Genomic DNA, 17,053 nt, shown 5'->3' on the forward strand with positions numbered 1-17,053 from the left:
CAGTGCGCACTGAAGAAATCGCCTTCCGAGCACCGACTTCCTCCGCCGCCACATAGTAGTAAGTGTAGGCCTTAGCGCTTCAAGCCATAACGCACGTGATTGGATCAAAACTGCTCAATTTTTCATATGATTCTATTAAAATACTACATGAAGTGCATAATATTCCCGTTTAAACGTAATTCGGGGGTATTGCTCAGGATTCTGCTTCCGGCCACCAAGCGTGACGGACGTATGATGACGGGCTCCGTTGGAGCGGCTTCAGCGGCCAGTTCTGGCCGCGGTAACAGGGCTATGGAAATGGAAAACGACTACCAGGTTGTTCTGCCAAGTCTCCCAACCGGGCGTTTAGTTTTAAATACTGTTTTTTTGCACGCGGATATCAGGGCCCGCCCGTACCGGGTGGAAGATTTTCGAGACGCGTTGGCTAGGCAATCGCTGCTCTCGGATAGTATCGCCCTGGGGGCGTATCGGATGAGCCACGTCTGGGCCATCACGCTGAAGGATGCGGATGCCGTTAAGAAGATTGCAGGCGTCAGTGAGCTGCGCGTCAAAGAACGCCGCTGCTTGGTTATTGACCCGGCGAACCAGGACGTAGTACGTCTCAAGCTCCATTGGCTGCTTCACACCGTGCTGGACGAGGACGTGCGTGTCGCGCTCGCACCGTACGGAAAGGTCTCCGAGGTGGCCCGGGAGCGCTGGCGTGTGCACGGCGTGTCAGAGAAAGGCTCAACGAGCAGGATGGTCACGCTGAAATTGAAAGCTGGCGTTAAACTGGACGACTTGCCGCACCAGCTTAACGTTGGGGGTGAGTTGGCACTCGTCGTTGTGCCTGGAAGGCCTCCGTTATGTCTTCGCTGCCGAGGTACGGGACACATTCGACGGGAGTGTAAGGTGCCGCGATGCGGAGCTTGTCGACGTTTCGGTCACGAAGACGGTGAGTGCCCCCGTACTTATGCAAGCATCGCCGGCCCTGGAACCAGTGAAGATGCCTCGGAGCATTTGATGGATGAGGCGGACGCAGAAGAGGCAGCGAGGACAACTGGGAAAACGGAGACGAAAGATGGGCCTTCGTTTACGCCTCTGGTTAAGCAGAAGACAACGACAACGTTGACGTCTCCAGCAGTGGTGGCATCTCAGCTAGCGCAGCGTGACCCCGAAAGCGACAGCGGTCACAGTGCGGTGGCCGATACGAAAGCTTCACTGAAAACCCCGGACCGCGTGGAGCCTCGCATTGCCGACGCCATGGACGCCGACGATGAAGCGGCTGCCCTAACCGCTGGAAAACGGTCCCGCGAAGAGAGCGCCGGTGAGAACCTGCAGCCTGGTGGTAGTAGCAGTGGGGAGCCGCCTCCAAAAACGACAGGAAGTCGACGTTCGTCGTTGAAGCCGCGTCCAAACCTTTTGGCCGAGTCACGGCAGGCAGGTAAACTGCCTCCGTAAATTTTTTCCTGTGTTCTGTGGAATGTCAGCGTCGGTTGTGTATCGACCGACACGGTGTTTTTGGCTGACTTTTCGAGTTTGCGCGCATGCAAAGTGGAGGATGCGACGAGGAGGTGCCTCAGACCACTTCGAGACAAGCACCAGTCAACCCTTTGGGTGGCCAGACAGACCCCCCGTACATCATTGCGGAACTCCAGTCGGGAAAATCACATGGTCGACAGAGGTAGGCACCATGCGGATCGCGCCACTTTTTATTACGTAAACGTATGGTAGTTGAACTAAGAACCCCATTGCGTGTAGCAACTTTGAATGTTAGAGGGCTGGGAGCACGAAGGCGGCAATGTCAGCTTAATCGCCTGCTTATTGATAATGACCTTGACCTAATAGCTGTGCAAGAATCAAAGATAGAGTCGCAAGAACATGCTGACCGCATGGTGCCCCCTTTCCGCGCCAACTTTGAAGTGTGTGTGTGTCACTCCGTTGGGACATCGGGTGGATGCCTTATCTTCATTCGCAACACATTAGGTATAAGTGGGGAGTCTGTATTTGCATGTGAAAGTGGCCGCCTCTTGGTTGTTGATTTTTCTTTTTCAAACCTACACTGGCGCGTTGTATGTGTTTATGCCCCCAATGTTGAAAGTGAACGTAAATGTTTTTTTGATTCCATTGAGCCGTACTTGAATTGTGACAAGGTGTTGCTTGTATTGGGAGACTTTAACTGCGTATGTGCTGCTACTGACCGAGCGAAGTGTAGACCAGTGAGGGACAAGAGCGCGGAACTGTTGACTCAATTTGTGCACGATTATTTATTGGAGGACGTTGGAAGTGTGTTTTCGGCTGGAACACGGCCTGATTACACACACTTTCAACGCGACAGTCACGCAAGATTAGATAGGCTGTATGTTTCTGCTGATCTCTTGCCAGTATGCACAGCCTATGATGTAAAACCTGTGTCGTTTAGTGATCATTGCCTTGTAAGCGCGACTTTTGGAACGAAGGGAAGGAAATCACGCTTTAATTGGTACCTTTGGAAACTAAATGAGAAAATTTTAGACGATGAAGGATTTGTCAAGGAAATTAAGTGATCTTGATGGGGTACTAGCTGAGCAAGTGGACTGCTTTGCCGTTGAATGGGAAAGTTTCAAAGAACGAGTGAAGCTTAAAGCTATAGGAAAAAGTAGCGCAATTCGGTATAAACAGAAAGAAAAAGAAAGGGAACTTCGCGAACAACTTGAGTGCTTGGTTAGGATGGAAACCAATAAGCCAGGAAATTTTAGTAAAGAAAAAAAAGACGTGAAGTGTCAGATCGAAACAATTGACACTGACAGGTATAGAGCAGCAATAATACGCTCAAGGAGCGATAACTTGTGGGCAGGCGAAGCGCCTACAAAGCGGGCGCTATCAGATGAAAAGCGGTACGCTTGCCAGAAGGAAATCAGGCAAGTAAGATACGAGGGGCACATTACAAGCGACCCTAGTGAGATTCAGCGCGCTATTACGGAATACTTTGCTGAACTTTTCGGCAATAGGCGCGAGCATGCGCAAGGGTTTGAAGGGGATTTCCTCCGACTAATGCCAACACTCGACAATGATGTAAAAGAGCGTCTTGAATTGCCTATTACTTTGGAAGAGATCGAGAAAGCAATAGATGATCTTCCGTCTGGAAAAGCGCCGGGGCCAGATGGGCTGAACGCTGGCTTCTATAAAACCTTTAAACATGATGTTTCTCAGTTCTTGTTACAAGTGATAACAGAAGCCTATGAACGCAAAAAAGTTCCACTGTCCTTTGGTATTTCACACATTGTACTTATTCCCAAGTCTCATGATCCGGAGAAACGAATGTTAGTGGGTTCCTACAGACCTATCAGCCTCACTAATGTCGACTACAAGGTGTACATGAAAGTACTAGCCAAACGACTTCAGAGTGTAATCGACAAATTAGTAGGGCCGCACCAAACCTGTGGCATCAGAGGACGCAGCATTGCTACAAATATACATGTGGCCAGAACCGTATTGGAATGTGTTGACGCGCTTGGAAACCAGGTAGCTATGATACAGCTGGACTTGGCTAAAGCGTTCGACCGCGTTTCACATGACATTCTTTTCTCCATTCTAGAGCACGCTAACCTGGGTAGTGTAATAGTAGAAAGAGTAAAAATGGCGTACGCAAATTGTATGGCACGCATTATAGTTAATGGTGACCTTACTGAGCGCCTCACAGTGCGTTCTTCAGTGAGGCAAGGTTGTCCGCTCTCTCCCCTCCTTTTTGCAGCGTATCTAGAGCCTTTATGTCTGGCCATTATCAACAGTGACTACGTCACGGGTTTCAAGCTGCAATCTGCTCAGGTGAAACTTCTTGCGTATGCGGACGACATAGCGGTATTTTGCACGAACAGAGAAAGCATTTGTGAAGTTACAAACATTCTGGAAAGGTTTTGTAACCAGATTGGATGTCAAGTAAACTGGGAAAAAAGTTCTGGATTTTGGCACGGGGAATGGGATATTACACCACAATTTTTCTCACGGCTGCAATGGTCTCCCATGCCAACGCGATACCTTGGTGTGCCCCTAGAATGTTATCGCGATCCCAGCCCACTTTGGAACGAAGAGATGTCAAGGGCGAGAGAGAAAGCGGGAGCATGGCAGGGAAGGAATCTGTCAATTTTCTCACGTGCCTTTGTCTGCAATGTTTTTCTAATTTCAAAAATATGGTACCTCATGAATGTGCTGTGTGCTTCGCGGACCTCTATTCAAAAATTGCAACGTATATTTGCCGTCTTTCTTTGGACTTCGACCTGGGAAAAAACGAGGAGAACAAACCTGTTTCTTTCAGTGAAGAGTGGAGGCCTTGGACTGGTTCATTTGTTTTTGCGTCAAGTGGTATCACGCTTTATTTTCTTTCGTGATCAAAATGACACCTTCATAAGAACGGTTATACAGGTCCGATTGCAGAGGCTACTCCCAAGAAAGATAGTGTCCTCTGGTGAAAACATGTGCGGTGCTGTAACCGGATTTTTGCGCGAGGTTGTGCTTTCTTGTAAGTTGTTAGAAGTGCGTTTTTCCCCAGACTATTTGTACAGTGTTCCCAAGAAAAAGCTGTACAAGGATCTTGTGGATATCATGCTGCCGGTGCCATTGTACCGGGCGCCTTATCGTGGAGGCCCAGGGCAGAATAATTTAAAGCGAGTGAAGAAGATGCCAGTTAGGCCAGGCGTGAAAACATTCTTTTTCAAGTTACACTCTAATACATTACCTGTCAAAACGTGGCTTCAAGAAAAGGGAATCTTTGTCCCTTGGACAACGAACTGTCTTTTATGTAAGAGGCCAGAGACAGTCGAACATGTTTTTCTGGACTGCTGGGACGCGATATTCCACTGGGACGTCCTACAGAGAACTATAAAGAAAGAGTTACCACTAGACCCTTATGGTATCAGCTTTTTACCGGTTGATCACGAAGATGTACCATATGATTTGTTCATGCTTCTTGGCCTCCACAGCTTGTGGAAAACACGAATGCAAGTAAGGCATGCAGATGTTAATACGCGCAGTGCACGTGAAAACTTTATTGAAAGCCCTGCTTACCTTCGGGAATGCATCCGGGCACAGCATGACCCACCTCAGTGGGTAACACTTCTTGATGATTTAGTGAGTTTGAAGAAATTTTAACTTTGGTCGCCTCAGCTCAAGCGTAGCTGAAGTGCTTTATCGTTTGTGACTTATTGTTCCTCATGTGAACTTCGGAAATAAAGAAAAAAAGAAAAAGGGGGTATAGCTCCGAGGTAGAGCGCTCGCTTTGCATGCGAGAAGCCCCGGGTTCGATCCCCAGTACCTCCACGTTGGCTGCGTAATTTTTATTTTTTTATACAATAGTGAAAACGATGAACTAGTTATTTCGCACTGCGCACATAATAGCACGCAATGCGCACTGAAGGAATCGCCTTCCGAGCACTGACTTCCTCCGCCGCCACATAGTAGTAAGTGTAGGCCTTAGCGCTTCAAGCCTTAACGCACGTGATTGGATCAAAACTTCTCAATTTTTCATACGATTCTATTACAATACTACATGAAGTGCGTAATATTCCCGTTTAAACGTAATTCGGGGGTATAGCTCAGAGGTAGAGCGCTCGCTTTGCATGTGAGAAGCCCCGGGTTCGATCCCCGGTACCTCCACGTGTGCTGCGTAATTTTTATATTTTTATACAATAGTGAAAACGATGAACTAATTATTTCGCACTGCGCACATAATAGCAGCAATGCGCACTGAAGGAATCGCTTTCCGAGCACTGACTTCCTCCGCCGCCACATAGTAGTAAGTGTAGGCCTTAGCGCTTCAAACCATAACGCACGTGATTGGATGAAAACTGCTCAATTTTTCATACGATTCTATTAAAATACTACATGAAGTCCGTAATATTCCCGTTTATGCGCAATTCGGGGGCATAGCTCAGCCATTCTGATTCCGGCTCCCGCGCTGAACGGATCGCGGGATCATGGGCTCCAATGGAGCGGCATATGGGGCTGTTAGCCGCGGCAACAGGCTTTCGACGGAAGAAGATAAGGATTACCAGATAATTTTGCCTCGGCTACCTACAGGACGTATTGTTTTAAACACAGTTTTTTTGCATGGCGACGCTCGTGTTCGCCCGTTTCGTGTAGAAGATTTTCGAGACGCGCTTCAAGCTGTTGGTATGCTCTCTGGCGTCGTCGCCCTTGGAGCATACCAAATCAACCATGTATGGGCGGTGACGATGAAGACAGCCGAGGCTGCCGAAAAGCTGGCGGCCCTGAAGGAGCTGCAGGTGAAGGGGCGTCGCTGCCTGGTCATCGACCCCAAGGAACAACAGGGGAAGCTTCGTATCCACTGGCTTCTGCATGGGGTGGACGACGAAGACGTCAAGACCGCGCTGGCCTCCTTCGGCAAAGTGACGGAAGTGACCCGGGAGCGCTGGCGAGTGGATGGCGTTTCCGACAAGGGCTCGACGACCCGAGCAGTGCTGCTGCAGCTGAAGGCAGCAATGAAAGTCGACGACCTGCCCCACCAGATCCGCGTCGCCGGCGAGCTTGCGCTGGTGGTTGTCCCAGGACGTCCCATGCAGTGTCTGCGCTGCCGGGGCTCTGGACACGTTCGTCGTGAATGCAAGGTTCCCCGTTGCTCGCGGTGCAGGCTTTTTGGACACAACGACGCGGACTGTGCGCGTTCATACGCAGTAGCCGCGGGTTCGGCGGAGAGCGAGCCGTCGACGTTAGACCATGTAATGGACGTGAGCGAGGTGGAGGAAGCGGCCACGGGAGCTGGAAACGGCAAAGTGGCGGCAGAAACCGGCGCGACGACCAAGCAAGCCGAAGGAGGAAGGAATATCCCCCCCCCCCAAAGAACCAGCAGCTACAGTCGAGAGCGTGAAGACGGCCCCGCAAGAAAATGAGAGCCACCAGCCAGTTACGGATGCAACGCAGGCATAGGCGGACGACAACGCGACCCCTGCTAGCGCCCGCGTCGAATCCGTCTCGGCACCGGTCAAGAGATCCCTGCAGCACGAGGAGAAAGTCGACGGAAAGGCCGGCGGTGACTCCGAGGCACCACCCGCTAAGACGCTACCTGGAAGGCGCTCCACCCTCAAGCCTAAGCCGAACCTGGAGACTGACCGTAGGCTTACCCCGAAGCCGACCAAAGAGGAACCCGGGCGACGGCCACCGGATGGCCACGGAGGCGTCTAGCGGTCAGCTAGACGTTAAGGTGAGCACCATGCTCCGGGCCTTCTCCCCTCCGGTTTTCACCAATAATGGCTACCAACCCGTCGCTTAGCCTCGGCACGCTAAACGTTCGAGGTCTGGCCGCCAAAAAGAAACAGAGTCAGGTTTACAGACTACTAGTGGACCACGACCTCGACGTTTTAGCCGTGCAAGAAACCAAGGTAGACGGCGAGGAGGAGACCGGGAGCATGGTGCAAAGGTTCACGTATAACTACTATACGGTAGTGAGCCACGCCTTAGGGACTTCGGCAGGGTGTGTGCTGTTCGTGAGGAAGCTCCCTGGTCTTGTTATAGATGGTTACTTCTCCTGTACTTCTGGTCGACTTGTCTTTTGTGACTTCAGCTATTGTAATGTCCAATGGCGCGTGTTTTGCATTTATGCGCCTAATACTGTGCAAGAGAGGGCAAATTTCTTTTTGAGTTTAAAGCATCATTTACATGTGCAAAAAATGATAGCCTGTGTAGGCGACTTCAACTGCGTATTGAAAGCTGAGGATAGGTCTACGCGACGCGTGGTTTGTGACAAAAGTAGTGATATCCTGGCGCAGATTACACACGAATTCGAATTAGAAGATATCGCAGAATGTTTTCGCGGTCACGGAGACGTAAGCTACACTCACTTTCAGGGCACAAGTCACGCACGCTTAGACCGTATCTATCTTTCATATGACTTAGTTGAAAAATGCCAGTGCTACACAGTTACGGCCGTATCATATTCTGACCACTGCCTGGTAAAATGCACGGTGGGCAGGAAGAAAGAACGAAACAAGTTCGTCTGGGAACTGTGGAAATTGAATGCAGAGCTGTTACAGGATGAAACTTTTAACGAAAATGTAGTGGCTGCTCTGAATTCTTTTGGAGCAGACAGTTCTACGAAATTTGGTGAGGAATGGGAGTTGCTGAAGCAAAGCATTAAATTGAAGGCAATCGAAAGAAGTAGCGTACTGCGATATGAACAAAAGGCCAGAGAAAAGGATTTAACAACATTGCTAGAAAAATTTGCGAAGCTTGAATGCATGCAACCTGGCGCCTATCAACAAGATATGCGCGCCGTTAAGAAGAAGCTCGAGGTATTCGACGAAGATCGCTTCCGAGGTGCGCTAGTGCGCGCCAGAGCAGAAAGGCTATCATGCGGGGAAACGCCAACGAAAAGAGCACTGGGGCTAGAAAAAAAGCACTCGAGACGTAAGCAGATTGAGGCTATCGAATATGAAGGGGTGGTATTAACGGATAACAATGATATAGGGCGTGCTTTCTTTGAGCATTACAAAGAACGTTTTGCATTCAGGCCTGTCAACATGCACGATTTCAAGAAATTATTTTTGCAACGAATCCCACAGCTGTCGAGTGAGGTTAAAGAAACCTTAGAACGACCATTAACAGAACATGAAGTGATGGAAGCCATCGAAGACCTGAATCCTGGGAAGTCGCCAGGTCCAGACGGTCTTTGTGCCGCTTGGTACAAATCGTTCAAAAGCCACCTAGCTCCTATCTTAACAGCAGTTTTCAATGAAGCATATGAACTGAAAATACTTCCACCATCCTTTGGCCAGTCCCATACTGTACTAATACCGAAAACAGAAGAGACCGAAAAGCTCAAGCAACTTTCCTCCTACAGACCCATAGCGCTTACTAACTGCGACTACAAAATATTGATGAAGGTGTTGGCACGACGGGTCCAGTCAGTTATTCAGGAAGTAGTCGGCCCACACCAGACGTGTGGTATTCGTGGAAGAACCATTTTCACTAACATCCATAAAATGAAGTGTGTGCTGGAGTGTTGTGACGCCATGTGCGATGCAGTAGCCATCCTCCAGCTAGACTTGGAGAAGGCGTTTGATTGTGTTTCTCACGACATATTGCTTACCATCCTTGAACACGTTAATTTCGGAAACATAATCTCTGAAGGGGTGACCATAGCGTACCGGAGCTGCTATACCAGACTTATAATTAATCAGATGTTGGGGGCCCCCATTAACGTGAAGCGCTCCGTTCGCCAGGGTTGTCCACTCAGTCCACTCCTGTTTTGTGACTACATAGAAACGCTATGTCTGGCCATCATCGAAAATGAATGTATTAAGGGGTTTAGTCTTCAATCAGCAGAAGTGAAGCTACTGGCATACGCTGACGATGTGGCTGTGTGCTGTAAAGACAAACAAAGTGTATTGAATACTGTTAATATCGTCAAAAAGTTTGGTAACGTCACTAACAGCTACGTTAACTGGCAGAAATGTTTGGGGTTTTGGCATGGAAGATGGGCGTCTACACCAGACCACTTTTCGAACGTAAACTGGGTCACGACGCCAGTTAAGTACCTTGGAGCACCCCTTGATGCCTACAAGGACAGTAGCGAGTACTGGAAGGAGCGGACAAAAGAACTAAAAGAAAAAGCCGACCGATGGAACGCCTGTCACTTGTCAATGTTCGCGAGAGCTACAGCGTGCAACATGTTTCTCGTGTCAAAGATCTGGTACGTAATGCAGGTCCTACAGTGCTCTCGTATTAATGTGCAGAAACTGCACCGCGTGTTCGCTGTATTCGTGTGGGCATCGAGCTGGGAGCGATGCAGCCGAGATAATCTCTTCCGACGTGTGAAGGATGGTGGTCTGGGGTTGGCGCACCTCTTCTTGCGTCAACTGGTGAATAGATTCTTTTTCTTTCGAGATACAAACGACCCATTTCTGCGCACGGTGATCCAAATGAGGCTGTCAAGATCACTTCCCGAATTCGTTGTAGGTACGGAAATAATGCCAGGACCAGTCGGTGGTTTCTTTCGGGAAATAGTTCACAGTGTTTCTTTTTTGCGTGTTCGTTTTTCAAGTGCATATTTGTGGAGTGTAAAACGGAAAAAGTTATATCGTGATTTATGTGACACTGTTTTGCTGGTACCTATGTACAGAGCCCCGTACAGTGGAGGCCCAGGCCTAGATGTATTGAAAAGGGTGAAGAAGATGCCAGTTCAACCAGCCACTAAATCGTTCTAAAACGCACACACGAAGACACGTGGCACTGAAACACGCCTGGACGTGTTTGGCGGGGAGGCTTTGCGGCAGCTCCGAACGGGCCAAAATGTCCGCCGCTTTGAACGAAGCCCCGGCGTCCGTTGCATCCGCGCCGGCTATACCGCGCTTCGTTGGCGAAACGTAACAGCGCACTGAAGGAATCGCCTTCCGAGCACTGACTTCCTCCGCCGCCACATAGTAGTAAGTGTAGGCCTTAGCGCTTCAAGCCATAACGCACGTGATTGGATCAAAACTGCTCAATTTTTCATACGATTCTATTAAAATACTACATGAAGTGCGTACTATTCCCGTATAAACGAAATCGGGGGTATAGCTCAGAGGTAGAGCGCTCGCTTTTCATGCGAGAAGCCCCGGGTTCGATCGCCGGTACCTCCACGTGTGCTGCGTAATTTTTATTTTTTTATACAATAGTGAAAACGATGAACTAATTCTTTCGCACTGCGCACATAATAGCAGCAATGCGCACTGAAGGAATCGCCTTCCGAGCACTTCTTGAAACGCTGATAACGCTTGAATGGAGAGACCCTGGCCCGTACAGACGATGTGTCAAACGTCAAAGAAATGCTTGAACTTTTCATTTCATTCATTTATTTAAATGAAATGCTTGAACTGTTTGACAAGACGCGTTATGAAGGTGTCATCGTGCGCGCACGAGCCGATGCTCTCGTGACGGGGCGGGGGGCGGGGAACGCCCACTTAATGGGCGTTTGGTCTGGGGAAGGCGCACGGACGATGAAACCACGTCGCTAACATTCTAATCAACAGGACTGTCGTTGAAGACCATGAAAGCATTGGGCGCGCCTTCTTCGAGTAGTATACGAGTCGCTCTTTGCACTTCAGGAAGCGAATGGAGAGGGTTTTAAAGCGGATTTTCTTCACCGCATGCCGCAATCGAGTGATGACCCAAAGAGGGATTATAAGGCAAAGTAACTGAGAGGGAAGTCGAAAAGGCAAGGTACGGTTTGAAGCTGGGCAAGTCACCCGGGCCTGATGGCCTCAGCGCTGGGTGGTATAAGGCGTTTAAGAGAGAATTGGCCCCCTTGTCAACAGAGGTATTCAATGACGCGTGTGGGCAGAAATGTTTGAGTCGCCCGTCCTTTGGAGAAGCGCACACGATTCTAATACCTGAAAGCTAAAAAATAGATAAACTCAAATTAGTGTCTGCCGATCAGCCGATAACATTAACCAATGCCGGTTACAAGATATTTATGAAGATTTTAGGGAACACACTTCAAGGCGTCATCAAGGAAATAGTCGCAGACCATCAAACTTGTGGCATTAAAGGGCGAACTATTTTTTCGAACATCCATTAAGATGCAGTGTGTGCTCGAGTTCTTCAGCTCGATCTCGAGAAATCGTTCGGCTTCGTCGCTCACGTTATTGTGTTTGCTAGGTGGGTTCATGTTAATGTCGGTTCCATCATCAATGAGGGCGTAGGCTTGGTGTACCAGAATTGCACGAAAAGATTAATTGTTAATAAGACTCTGGGGGCCCCCATAAACCTCATGCGTTCAGTGCCGCTAAGGCTGCCCTCTCAGTCCTCTGTTATTTGCTATCTACATAGAAGCAATGTGCGTCGCAATAACTGAAAATGATAGAATGGTTTCAGATTGTCAACGACAGAAGTGAAGTTGCTGGCATTTGCAGATGATATTGCAGTGTGTTTCACTGACAAACCAACCGTAATCGAAAGAATATCTGTAGTAAAACATTTCTGTGATGTCACGGTTAGTAGAGTAAATTGGGGCAAATCCCTCGGGTTGTGGCACGGGGACTCGTTTTCTGCACCGCACTTCTTCGCGAACGTCAACTGGGTGAAAACTCCGGAGAGGTATCTGGGTGTTCCCTCGACAGGTACAAGAGCAGCGATGAGTACTGGAGGAACCAAAGTACTGAAACGAAAGAGAAAGTGGACAGATGGAGAAGTACTAACTGGTATAGTTTCGCAAGAGCGACAATTTATAATACGTTTTTTATCGCGTAGTTACATTACGTTATGCGAGTGATGTATTGTTCTAGAGCAAATGTGCAAAGGCTGCACAGAGTGTTTGCGGTATCATCTAGGGTTCAAAATGGGAAAGGTGCAGCCGAACAAATTTGTTCGGAAGATTGAAGGACGGGGGTTGGGGTTTGGAGCATCTTTTTGTTCGACAACTTGTAAACCGGTTTCTGTTTTTTCGCAATGTGCGCGATCCTTTTCTGCGCACCGTATGTCAGCTCAGATTGAGCAACGTTTTGCCGGCATATGTTGTTAGTAAGGCAAGCATGACTGGAACACTTCGTGGCTATCTAAAGGAAGTCGTCGACAGTGTGCGTTTCCTTTCTGTTCTTATTTCAAGTTATTACCTTTGTGAAGTGATAAGAGCAATCTTTAACGATATCTGCGAGTTATTTTCCAAGTGCCGTTATACAGAGCTATATACACTGGAGGGCCAGGACAGCATGTTCTTAAACGGGTGAAACTCATGCAGATGCCACCAGGGGTAAAAACATTCTCTTTAAGCTTCACACAGAGATTCTCAGCGTCAAGACGTTCGTGGAAGAACAGGGTTAAAAAATAAATTATGGGGTTTTACGTGCCAAAACCACTTTATAATTATGAGGCACGCCGTAGTGGAGGACTCCGGAGATTTCGACCACCAGGGGTTCTTTAACGTGCACCTAAATCTAAGTACACAGGTGTTTTCGCATTTCGCCCCCATCGAAATGCGGCCACCGTGGCCGGGATTCGATCCCGCGACCTCGTGCTCAGCAGCCCAACACCATAGCCACTGAGCAACCACGGCGGGTAAGAACAGGGTTGTCTCGTACCGTGGGGATCGCACTTCTTCATCTGCAAGCAACCCGAAACCATAGATCCCGTTTTCTTGCACTGCTGGCAGGGGGTTTTCTTCTGGGACGTCTTAACGCGAACACGGAAGAGTTACCGGTGGACTATCAAGAGATCAGGTATCTCGTTTTTAAGGATGAGTGACGGGGTTCCATATGACTTTATTATGCTGAATGCTCTCCATTGTTTATGGGAGGCTCCCATGGCCGGGTACCATTGCGATCCCGACGCCCGGCCTGCTTGTGTATACTTCAGATAATGTATATATATGTCGCGATTTATTGAAATACAGAAAATCGAAGAATGTGTACCGAGTTGACTGTCGAGGCTAGAACCTCTGACAGCCATGAAGGACTGGACGAAAGTTGCTCTATTTTGCGTGCAACCACTTCATTACATTAAGACATGAAATTCCTAATATTCACGCTCTAACAGAATGTATTCACGCTGTAACGAATTTAGGTAGCTCAGAGGCAGAGCGGTCGTTTTGCAAGCGAGAAGCCGCGGGTTCGGTGCCCCGTACCTCAATTTTGCTTAAATAGTTTCACTTTCCTTATTCAAAATTAACTACAGCAACGAATCCAATTGTTTCGCACTACGCTCGTGATTGCGCGCATTTGGCCGTGAAAGAGTCGCTCTCTGCGCGGACACTTCCTGCGCTTCCACATGGTAATAAGTGTAGGCCTTAGCGCTTCAAGCGATAGTGCACGTGACTGGACGAAAGCTGCTCCATTTTACATACAACAATCAATTACAGTAAGACATGGAGTGCGCAACCTTCACACTCGAACGCAATCAGGGAGTACAGCTCATGGGATTCTACTTATCCGGCCACTGCAGTGAATGGGCGCGGAATGCCTCGCTGCGTAGGGGCGGTTACAGCGGCCCTCGGCCGTGGTACCAGGTGTACGCATAAGCTTTACCCGGAATACCAAGTTGTTTTGCCTTAGTGCCTTCAAGTACTTCAGTTTTGTAGACTTTATTTTTGCACGCTGACGTTAAAACGGGTCTTATTTGGTCGCAGCACTTTCGAGACGTACTTCCCGCTCGCGCTTCTAAAACTTATGCCGGGAGTGCTGTCCCTTGGCGCCTTCCATGTGAATGATGTATAGACGTTGAACTAGGGTGATCATGCTTAGAAGAAAAAAAAAATGCTAGCGGCAAAAGCTTTCAACGTGAAAGACCAACCTTGCGTCGTTTATGATCCCTACAAGCAAGGCATCAGACTGAAGCTTTAATGGCTGTTCCACTTCGTTCACGACGACTACGAAGTTCAGCAGCCTTATCCCTTTAGGGTAAGGCTACAAATATCAGCCGGCAAAAGTGGCCAGTAGAGGGATGCAATGATAAAGCGTCCACCACCCGTTTCCTGACACTCCTCCAAACACCTGGCGTTACAGTCGGAGTGCTGCCTCATCAGGTGCGCGTCGCGGAGAAATTAGCGTTTGTACATGTACCAGGAATACCCCCGTTTTGCCTCCGGTGCCATGGAACTGGACATATCAGGCCCGAGTGCGGCATACCACGTTTTGCACTCTGCCGTCGCTTCCGCCACGGACAACAAGACTGCGTGCGATCTTGTGCACGGGTAATAGGCGAAGGTAAAGGCGACGGGAAGGGTGAACACATTTTTTTTTAATGCGAGGGTAAATGCCTCAGGGCATGCAGGGGTATGGGATGGGGGTGAATAAGGATGATTAAATTGACGAAAAAGGATTTGCTGGTGTAATGGACCACGCTGACGCCGATCTTGCCTCCCGAACAACGATCGAAGAACAGGCGGTAGATAGCGCGCCTCCCGGGGCGTCTCCGCTTGCGGAATACTCCGCGGGAGAACCCCATGTTGAGACACTCAGAATAAAAATAATCGAAAAAGTGACTAGTGTTAGTGTGAAGTACCAACACGCTAACACTAGTTATAGCGGGTTGGTGCTTCACGCTAACGCTAGTCACTTTCTCGGTGATTTTCATTCTGGGTGTTTCAACATCCCAAAACAACACTGGCGCTATACAAAAGACTGGGATTACAAAAGACTGAGCTGAGAATTGACCCTGCAACCTAGTGTTTAGCACCGCAACACCACAGCGACTGCGTCACCGTGGCAGATTCCCTTTTTATTTTTGGAAATTTAGCTGTACATTCGGTCCTGTCCTTGTGTGCCATTGACCGTTCCACGGAAGTCGAGATTGTGAGGTTGATGCAGAGCGCGCGACTGTTATTATCCCTTTATTCAGGAAAGAAAACAAAAATTCCTGGCTTGAGAAACAGGGAGCGATGATAGAGGTAGAGCCCACAAGAGATGTTCAGGGCTTTCGCCGTTGTTCTCAGAGCCGTCCCCTGGAAACTGCCTCCGCTCATGCAGCGCTTTGTTTCCTTATATGGTATTGGTGTACCATCGGTGAACAGATGACGCGCGCTACTCTGGCGCCATCTCTTAGCCATCGTCGCCGCAGAGGCCGTCTTGCGCGGCACTACGCTTATATTCTTACACTTTTGTCATACCGTCCTCCTCCGCTTTCCGCCTCGCGGTTCCGCTGCACCCCCCCCCCCACCTGGGGAAAGTAAATAAAGAACAAAAAATTGGACGCTTATCAAGGTTAAGCCCAGTGGATGCGAAGCATCCACTTAACCTTAGCGTATCCTTAGCGTTTGGAGGCATCTTGACCGCATACACGCCCGGCGCAAAGACGCTGGCGCGGTTGCGGGCACAGAGACTGACGCGACACCGGGCGCGCGCCGCTTCATCCCTGGCGTGACGTCACATATCACGTGATGCAGCGATGGTGGCGCCGCCGCCGCGTCGCGCGCGACGGCGCGAACCGAAGCGTGGAGGCCTCCGCCGGGCGACGTCCGACGGCGAGATATGAGGCCTCATCTGCAGCCGGTGTGACGTCATCACGTGACGTCACATCATGTGATCTCACTTAAGGGTCAATGGTGGCCACCGCCGGGAGGCGACCGACGGCGCGATATGAGGCCCCATCTGCAGCCGGTGTGACGTCATCACGTGACGTCATGTCACGTGACCTACTTGAAGATCACTTGAAGGTCAATGGTGGCCACCGCCGGGAGGCGACCGACGGCGCGATATGAGGCCCCATCTGCAGCTGGTGTGACGTCATCACGTGACGTCATGTCACGTGACCTACTTGAAGGTCACTTGAAGGTCAATGGTGGCCACCGCCGGGCGTCGCGCGAAGGACCGAAACCTACGTTAATATGCTTCGCATATAAATCTCGCCTTCGCGCATAGCGTTCGCCACAATCGTTTCCCGGTGAAGATTACGGTTGGATAAGCTGCATTTGCCGTGAAGCGGCAACTGTAAGGCCGGTTCACATATAACGCCGCACGTCGTGGCTCTGCTAGTCGGTGCGGTGACCGGTACGGTGCCTGAATACATCGTGAAATGAAAACACATGCACAGCTAGAAGCGCTCAAAGTTCGCATCAGACATTTTGTATTGATGTACTCCGTATGAAATACAGCTATGGTAACCCATACGCCGTCAAAAAATTGAGCGTTTCCTTTTGTGTGCAACGAATCTACTTAATATCATTGCAGCAGTGACCACACAAGAGCACTTCTCTGCTAAATATGGATTTTACTAACGCGGGCCCAAGGCGAAGCTTTTTATTAACGTGAATGTGAAACATATTGAAATCATCAAGAAAGATGTCAAACGTTGAATACCGGCGCATGGAGTACTGTCTTGTGACGTGTAATAACTGTTCTTGTTTTTGTTTCCCCGATCGTGCCAACTTAGTGCCACCTGACATGTGTACCTCGGTCAACTATTCGTTTGTTGCACCTTTCAGATTAAAGCAGATGCGAGAGTGCGCTTGTGTCGCGTGCTTCCTCAATTCGTTTTCTTCACACTGTGACGGCACATGCGCCTTGCCCTAGCAGATTAGTCACAAAACGTTCTTATGGGTCGCGCGCGCGCGACCCTTTGGCGTTTCTCCACCTTGACTTTCAAAAGAAATCACTCGCAGGAAAAACTTCAAATC

The 17,053-nt window shown here is 49.2% G+C and overlaps 3 non-coding genes across 3 annotated transcripts; all 3 read left to right on the top strand.

Moving 5' to 3' along the window:
- The first annotated feature begins 5,202 nt into the window (after window positions 1–5,202).
- TRNAA-UGC (transfer RNA alanine (anticodon UGC)) lies at window positions 5,203–5,274 on the top strand. Its single transcript has one exon. It is a non-coding gene; the product is annotated as a tRNA-Ala (tRNA).
- Window positions 5,275–5,538: 264 nt separating this feature from the next.
- On the top strand, window positions 5,539–5,610 carry TRNAA-UGC (transfer RNA alanine (anticodon UGC)). Its single transcript has one exon. It is a non-coding gene; the product is annotated as a tRNA-Ala (tRNA).
- Window positions 5,611–10,517: 4,907 nt separating this feature from the next.
- Window positions 10,518–10,589, top strand: TRNAE-UUC (transfer RNA glutamic acid (anticodon UUC)). Its single transcript has one exon. It is a non-coding gene; the product is annotated as a tRNA-Glu (tRNA).
- Window positions 10,590–17,053: the final 6,464 nt, after the last annotated feature.

The sequence above is a fragment of the Dermacentor andersoni genome, chromosome 3, assembly GCF_023375885.2.
Source record: "Dermacentor andersoni chromosome 3, qqDerAnde1_hic_scaffold, whole genome shotgun sequence".
In the NCBI taxonomy this organism is placed as follows: domain Eukaryota; kingdom Metazoa; phylum Arthropoda; class Arachnida; order Ixodida; family Ixodidae; genus Dermacentor; species Dermacentor andersoni.